Source organism: Symsagittifera roscoffensis, chromosome 6, assembly GCF_963678635.1.
Source record: "Symsagittifera roscoffensis chromosome 6, txSymRosc1.1, whole genome shotgun sequence".
NCBI lineage: Eukaryota > Metazoa > Xenacoelomorpha > Acoela > Convolutidae > Symsagittifera > Symsagittifera roscoffensis.
This window is the reverse complement of record NC_087067.1, coordinates 44869660-44878162: the sequence shown is the minus strand read 5'-3', so window position 1 is coordinate 44878162 and position 8503 is coordinate 44869660.

The following is an 8503-nucleotide window of genomic DNA, read 5'->3' as shown; positions in this document are numbered from 1 at the left end:
GATGGTGGAGTTTATGAACCCAGGGAGACTCCCTAATGTAATGATCCTAGTTGGGACAAATAACATCTCGAGAAGCTCGGATGAGGAGGAAGCACTATGGGAATCAATGATAGTGTGCTTGTTTAATACTCTCTGGCAGAACTGCGCGGTAATGACCGTTTGCACTGTGCCAATGAATGCAAGGAGTTTAACTGCAACAGGGAGAAGGTACAACGAAGGAGTAGTCAGGTGGAATAACATCCTAAGGAATCTCGCAAGTCGGAATGCCGGAAGGATGTTCATCATGGACATCGAACATTTTGAAAACTATGGATCATGCCAGGCTGACTACGGACGGCATCCATTTCGATAAAATAGAAGGACAGGCTTGATTGAACAGAGTCTTCCAAGAGCGATTGGATGAGTTGGAAGTAGAACTCTTTGACACAGGAGTGCTAAAGAAGGAGGGAGCATTGAACGAACCTGTGATTACCACCTTTGTGCCTCCTAGCCTAGAAACACGCTTGGGGACGGTCCTGGCCGTGACGAACTATAGACAGCAGAACTCTAGCGAACCAAGCCAAAGATCGGTTGGGAGAAGCGCCAATGAGGAGGACCATTAATCCTAGGAGAAGACTAGGGCCTGTCAACCCGAGGGAGGAGACAGCCAGCACCTCTAGATCGGACACGAGGTCGGAGACGACAAGGACCAGTCGAGAGGAAAGACGCCCTAACAGGAGCTTTCTAATGTGGTCGAGGCCAATACCTTCTCCCTGGCATATATACAAGGATGACCTGATGAAACTGAACCTTCAGACGGTGAGCTTCGCAGCGGATGCCATGAGGATGCTGAACAGAGCAAGGTTATTGGTCAGCGGATTGTACTCGATAACAGGAGTGGACTGGTTGATAGCGGCTGACATAAATTTCAGCTCTAAAACTGCCTTGAGGTTTGCTGACCTAGAGGGACTGCCCTCTAATAACACAATGGGACCAGTGAACGCCCGACCGTTACAAGACGTAAAACTGAATCACGATGAGGGGAATCGAGAAGAGAGACCTGGAAGATATCTGATAACAAAGGCGCCGATGGGACAACATGTGAAAATTGGCAGCGGTCGATCTGGACCTACTGCAATCCGTGTCAATGGCTATCGGAATGCAAAGACAGACGGATATGAACCCAATCACGATCGTGTTTGCTGGCATCAACGACCATTTACACAGTAGAGGTTTCCTGAGCAGACTCAGAGAGCCTGCAACGGCAGAAAATGCTGTATGGCCAGCAATAAAAGACATCCTCGAGTCAAAGGGTGAAATGGTGGATGCGATGAAGGAGGGGTCGTTCACCAAGACGACACCGAGAGTAGTGTTTGCGCTGTCTCCGGGGTATGCACATCTCCCGGATGGACTGAAATTCGTGTATCCGATCGTGGCCTTGCTTTCGGAAGGAAAATATGATGTAATCATATCGGCCCCAAATTGCTTGATAGAGATGGAGAACTTGAGACCACTCAGGGCTGAGCAACCCGCGGTGTGGTCGGATATCTCAAACGCATTGAGAGGAATCAAGGACCATGCGCTACACATGGTGGTGCTGGACGAGGTGCTGGGGTTGGAACTGTCCAACTTCAGTCGACAGCTCAAACTGAAACCGGGAATAGGCGACGTCAATCGAGTGATCGTAGCAATGTCGAACGACTTATGGTTCCGAGGAATGGAAGCAGCAGGAGAAAGAGAGAGAAGGAAAAATTCCCAGGAGACTAGAGCTCACTTGGAGGCAATGGTTTTGAGAACCAAACCAGAGGCTAATCAATGGCTACATCTAACTCCTCGAGTAGCGACATTGGGTCCGGATGCTCTTGAGCAAGGCCCAGTAAGGATCAAGAAGATCCATGCCTACTTGTTAAAAGAGGTGAACCTGGCGGAGAATATTGGAGAAAAGACAGCCGAATTCATAAACAGAGTGTGCCAAGTTACCCTGGAAACTTTCTGGACTGAAAGGGTAAAGGGGGAAGAAGGCTTTGAACGGACTAATAGCATGCTGAAAGGGCTGGGAGCCGGATGGACCGCGTTCTTCTTGGCAAAAGTCTACCCAAAACTCTCTCGATACTTGATAAAAGAACTCCACCAAACAGTAGTGGAAGTGTCGATTGTGGAACTACTAGCCTTGTTCATGACGTTTGGAGCAGAGAGCTTCGTGAAGGGACCGGTGATGCTACTCACCGAAGGAATCCAGAACTTGCGGTTAGATGGGCTTCTAACACTGATTGCGATTACCCATGGAAACTTGGGAGGACTAATGAAACTGACACTTTACCCAGAACAAATGATAGAGAATGTGAAGAAATTTGATGTGAAGAAAGCCACAGATTCGTGGAATAAGATAAGAGATCTGAGACACACTCTTATTCAGTATCTCTTGCAGCAAAATTGCTTTGGAATGGGAAAGGATGAGATGATTGAGAGGCAGGAAGACGCGAGACGATATGTTGGGGAAATGCCCCTACTAACTGATCTAAGCTTGGCCATGAGGACCGATCCCTTAGCGTTGATCAGGGAGCCACAGAGTTTATGACAGTGATTTATGGACCAGCAGTCACGTTCCCTGATGTCAAGGTGGAAGCATACAGGAGGTCGGTGCTGCACCTGAAACTCATATCAGCAGTGGATGGTAGTGCGCTGAGCTGGTGTGAGCAGCACGTTTTGCGGGAGCTCATGAGCGAGGATCTGTTATTTGCGAAATTATCAGAGCCAGAAATGACAGTAATCAATTTTGACGATCACTTCCGTGATCGCATGGGAGAAGTAGAGAGAGGGCACATCGAGGTGTTTCCGAAGCTCTAAAATCTAAGACCCTATGATAAGACGAATGGTGAAATGACCAGAGTTCCTCGTCTCACTGCAGCATATCACAAGGTCAGAGAAGAGACGAAAGATTGGGGTGATTACGAAAAGCTGCCAGAGGATATCCCTGAATTCCCTCTGATAAGAAGGATGTTGCTGGGAGCAGTCTCCGTAGTACAAACTCCTAGACTAAGAGCGTTTGAAACCAATGAAAGGAGGATATGGAAATTCGTGGAAACGATGGATCCATACTTTGTGGGGAGGAATGCCGCCGTGCTACAGTACACGCGATTTGACTACATGGATCAAGCGACGAGAAGGCGAATAAGCAACGCCGCGACTCCGAAGCCTGGAGCGTTTGACGCAAAGTGGGCGGAATTAAACCTTACGCCCATGAGAATGAGAGGCAGAGCCGAATTACCTGAGGCCTCCCTGATTTTGAACAGTGTGAAGCAGGGGTTAACAGTGGGAGGAACGCTGCGGACTAGAAACTTCCTGGCACCCTTCGGCTGTGAGGAAATCAAAGTGGTCCATGGAGAGGAGGAAGATAAATCGGCCGGCATACTGATCATACCAAAATTTCCGGAATGGGCCGAGACTGAAAAGCAAGGACCCTCAAGCTCGAAAAAAGATACATCAGAAGGAGATGATGGGCAGGGAGGAAGCCGTCGAACGACGGAACCCATGCAACAAGGTAACGATCAAGCAGATAGGGAAGACGACAAGGCATCGACAGGAGGAATATCCAGCCTGGATTTCAATTTACTCAGTGACTTTGAGATTAATGCGGATACGTTGGAAGCTGCTGAGCCAGCGGACGAAGGCACTTCGACACTGGAACCTCCGTCGGCCTTTATGGAAATGAAACGGAATTTGCCGGAGAGCAGCTCTCCGGGCAATTCAAAAGATAACGAACAAAGACTCCTCATGGACTCACCGAGGAGAAGAAGAATAGAAGGCGCTGCCAGAGTACCTTTCTTGGGAACGTTGCCCGAAGAAGAGTGGGAAGTGCATCACCGAGACCATGAGAATAGGACGGGATGTAAATTGGGCAGAGTGGCGTTCATGGAAGAAGTCTGGACAGTAGTTCAGAGCTACGGGACCCAGTCCATTTTGAAAGTGGGTCTCAACCGACCATTGATGCGGGAAGTCCTCGACAAACTTGATGAGTGTGAAGGGAGATTGAGTGAGTTGTTGATTGACTCAGCCACTGACGAAAGTGAGGTGAACTCTCCCGTCAAGATGACACCGTAGGAGGATAAAGGAGAGGTGGTGTATCTGTCAAGGACCAGGAAAGAAACGATGCGATCGAAACTGGTGATTGACAAGATCAACGAGATGAAGATGAAATTAGGCAGCAAAGTGATACCGAGGAGAGCAGGAAAGACGAAGGTGGATTCGGAGATATCGATAAGAGCTGCCAATTCAGCGAAAAGGAAACGAGTCGAAGAGGCCATGGATTTGGGACAAGATGATTATCAATTGCCTGGCACGGACAGATTGTTAACTGATGTAGCGATGGTGCCACCCATTCTCATGGCAGGGATAAAGTCAACAGGTTACAAATCCAAAAGGAGTGACCGCACTCTGACTGGAGCAACCTTGGAAATGGAGATACTCAGCCAATGTGGAGAAAGTACCATGAAAGACTTTAAACCGTCTCCCATGAACCACGCAAAGGGAAGTGTCGCAGGACAACTAGTACCAGTGTAGTATAACCGACTGGCAGTGTCGGAGACTCTGTCAATAGATGAACCCGCCGGTGGATACATGGAGGTGTTGGAATACCGAAACTCGGCTAAAGGGTATGTGAAGGCTCTGGAAGACAAGAGTGCCATGGAAGGTTATCTGCAGACAATGTTACAAGGCACCACCCTCAAGCAGAAGGCGTACGGGACTCTAGCGTCGTCTGAGATGCAGGCGGAAACGATTGAGGATTTAGTGAGCCTTCCATGGAAAGCAGTGGTGTTGAGGTACTTTGAAGAGGAAATGAGAACTACGCCGAGAATACACGCTCTCATGGCAGTACCTTACGTGAGAACCGAATTACAACTGAGGTTCTCCTGGTGCATGATGGGATTAACTCGCGGGGAATATGATTCAGAATAAAGGAAAAGGTCAAAAGAAGAAAAGGTATTCCTGATGACGAACCTGAGGGATCTGATAATCCAGTAGGGAATGGCAGTAGCGTGCGCGAAGCGGAGAGACGCTCTCTGTTTCATTCGATTCCTGATAGAGCAGATTTCAGTGCCAGCATTGAACACCTGTGTCAAGATGCTGAGGGAGGGCGATGAACGAGCGAAAGCCTTACTCTTGCTAGCACTGCTCGATATGCATCAGAGCAAGCCGATAAGGGTGAACATGAAAGAACCCAAGGAGCTAGAACCCATGAGAAAAATAGATGAAATCAGGAGATTCTCAAACAAGGAGCTGAGACTCACTAAAGAATCTATGGGGGCACTGCCGAAATCCAGTGAGTACTGTGGACCGATCAGAAAGAAGTTATACAGCTACGTGTCCCGAGTCATAGGGATAGCATACAACCCTTTCCTGAGTGAAGACATACGCGATTGCTTCTTTGATTACGAGCACGCAGTATTGCTAAGGTTCTGGACGTCGAGAATTGCAACGATTAAAAGCGCTACTAACCCGCAGATTAAGTTGGGACTAGTCGTGGAAGAAAAGGTGACTGCACCTTCCGTGCCAAAATCCGACAAACGAGTGGAGTTTGGATTGGGATTCTCAGATTAATTACTGAGAACGAGCTTGATGGTAGTGTGGGAACTGATGAGACCATCATGGTGTCCTAGTGCCGATGCTGACTCGATACTACGAGCGACACAAAACGTGCAGAGGGAACTAAACGCAGACTGTAAACTGCGTGACCTGAACATCATATATAATGTGATGACAACCGCCTCTAGGAGCAACGGGGAAGACAAAGTCGAGTTGCCTGGCTGGGGACCAGAAGACTGGATCAAACCTGGTAGCTGTTTGGCAGAAGTCTGTGGATTAGAAGGTCACGTTTGTGGAAGTCTGGATTGCGTGAAAACCCTAGAGAGACAACACAAGCAGTTGACGATATTGTTTGGGAACGTTATGATGAAAGCAAGGACGGAAACGGAACCGATGTGAGTCTAGTGGCTGCACTATGATTCTACAGCATGTTTGGTTCTTTAGTGTCACTATTGAAACTAGAACAGAAACATGAGATGGTCACAGCCATCAGTGTAGAAGTGTTCCCAGGAGTTTTGCAAACTGAGCAAAAGTACATAGGAAAATGGAGGGAAGCGATCGAGACGGAAATGAACATCCGACACAGTGAAATTTATCGTAGACCATCAGGAGCACGATATTTGGTGGGATCGACATTAGCTCCAATGTGCAAGAGCAGATACCCGGTGCATTTTGTAGCTGTGGATGTAAAGAGTACGAGAACGATCGTGGATCAAGCCTTCTCAGTGCCAAAGTGTGTGAGACTAGCGACAATGTCGGAAAAATTTTATGAGTTACTGTGTAAAATGTTCTCAGCAGTTCCAGAGAGAACAAGGGAGGAGTTGGAATCAATACTGGGAAAGAAGTTCATGGGATACGTGAGTGGGAACTTCAGTGACTTTGAGAGACAGAAACAGAGAGGATCAACCGTTACAGATTACAATAAAGTAAACGAGAATGATGAAGTCCACCGAGTGATGATGGGAGTGGAACCATTAGTGGAAGCTTTGGGAAAGCGTAATTGGAGGAGCATCATGTTGACACATGATGAGTTTCCTTGCCACTGCTTGCTGCAGACCTGGTGGTATCCCAATCGTAGTAATCTGGTGTTGATCTGGGACTCTGGAGAGCTGATCTCCATGGGTTTACCAGACTCATCACGGCCCATAACAATAGTGATAGTGGGAGTTATGATGGCGATACGATGGCTGGAGTGTGAGAGAGAACAATAGACAGGAGGCACCAATGAGAGAACAATTGCAGAAATTGGATTGTCTAAAAGATTTAGATCTTTTCGAGACAACGTGCAAAATTCTGAACATTCCTATGGAAGTGAAAAACATATGAGCAAGAAGACGACTGATGCCATGGTTTAGAGCCAACATGACTGCATGGTTGTACGAGTATGCAAAAAAGCATATCTCGAAGCACGGCAGAGTGTACAGTGGGTATCAGCTGGACATTGGGGCAGGAGCTTTCAAGCAAGCTTTAGTGACTCATCGGAATGCAGTGACCACCGCGGTGAAAAAAATTTCCAGGACAAGTGAAGGTAGTGGAAAGGAAAAGGAAGAGATGTTGAAGGGAGATTTGGAGAGAAACGTGACGTTGTGTCTCCACAACAGCTTCTGCAGGAACAGAGAATCTAACGTGGATCCCCTACCTTGTTGTAAACAGAGGGTAAAAGAGCATAAGTGTTGGAGGACTGCTTCCAACAGCGTCAGAATAGCTAACGATGTGTTGCAAAAGACAGAAACTGAAAGTGCAGAGTCAATGTCACAAGAGGAGGAGACGGAACATTGACGAATAGCCGAAAAAACAAGACGCAAAAAGAGACGAAAATAGAATATTTTAGAAGTTTTAGAACTTCTAAACGACGAAAAAAGAAGAAACAAAGAGATGACAAAAGAGATGAAGTTAAAACTCAAAATTGTTTTATGTGTGTAACGAAAACTCAAGTGAGGAGCTAAGCAACCAAGTTGAATTGAAAACTGAAACATTTAGTTGAGTTTTGAACATTAAAGAATTTGTTGCATTTATAAATTTGCATTTTGACTTTAGTTAGTGGCTTTAGAGACACTTAGTATTTTTTTAGAAAGGCTTGAGTAAAGATTATATTTGACTATATCAGCCTGCATGACTGTTTTTTAATCAATTAGGAGAACTGTTCACTTTGTGGTGACATGAAAGGCTTGGGTAACCTCTTGAAGAGGGAGATTGTTTCATTGTTTTTTCTAACCACAGATTTCCTTAATTTTAATATTCAGGACAATAACAACTAAGATTTCCGAAGGGAAGAAGCATAGTAGGATAATTTTAGCTTGTTGGTTGGCAGGACTGACGTTTTGCAATGACGTTGGAAGTCACAAAAAATGTTTTATCTTAAGTCATATCCTTAAAGGTCAGATTAGTGAAAAAATTTAGAAGGCTATAGCAATGCAGTATGATGCCATTTATATTCTGCAGTGAGTCGAAATGACGTGGATAAAAGTTATTTCGTGCTTTTTGTAATTTCTGTTCGATGACACTTTACCAATTTTACGAATATTGCGAGATTCAATGGGGACATTTACCTGGCTGTGCGGGGAGTATGTGACATTCGACCAGAATTGACAAAAATGCAGATTCAGCAGTTTTGAGTTTTTAGCAGCGAACCTTCCGAATTGGCGGTTTTGAAGGATTAAGAGCGTTAATCGGACGATTGGACAAATCGGGAAGGCTGAAGAATTCGGAAATTCCTAAATTTTAAAAATTCAAAAATGATGACGTAATGATTCTAAGAAACGTCAAAAACGGCCATTTTGGAGAAAAACCGAAATAGACACACAACAACGATAGTTGCGACGACGACAACAACGGAAAAATTGAGAATCGGAGTCAGAAAAAAGCAGCAGAAGCAGAGACCGCTCCGAGTTGCAACTATTGTTCCGCTACAATAGTTGCAAGGCCGTTGCGAACAACGGTG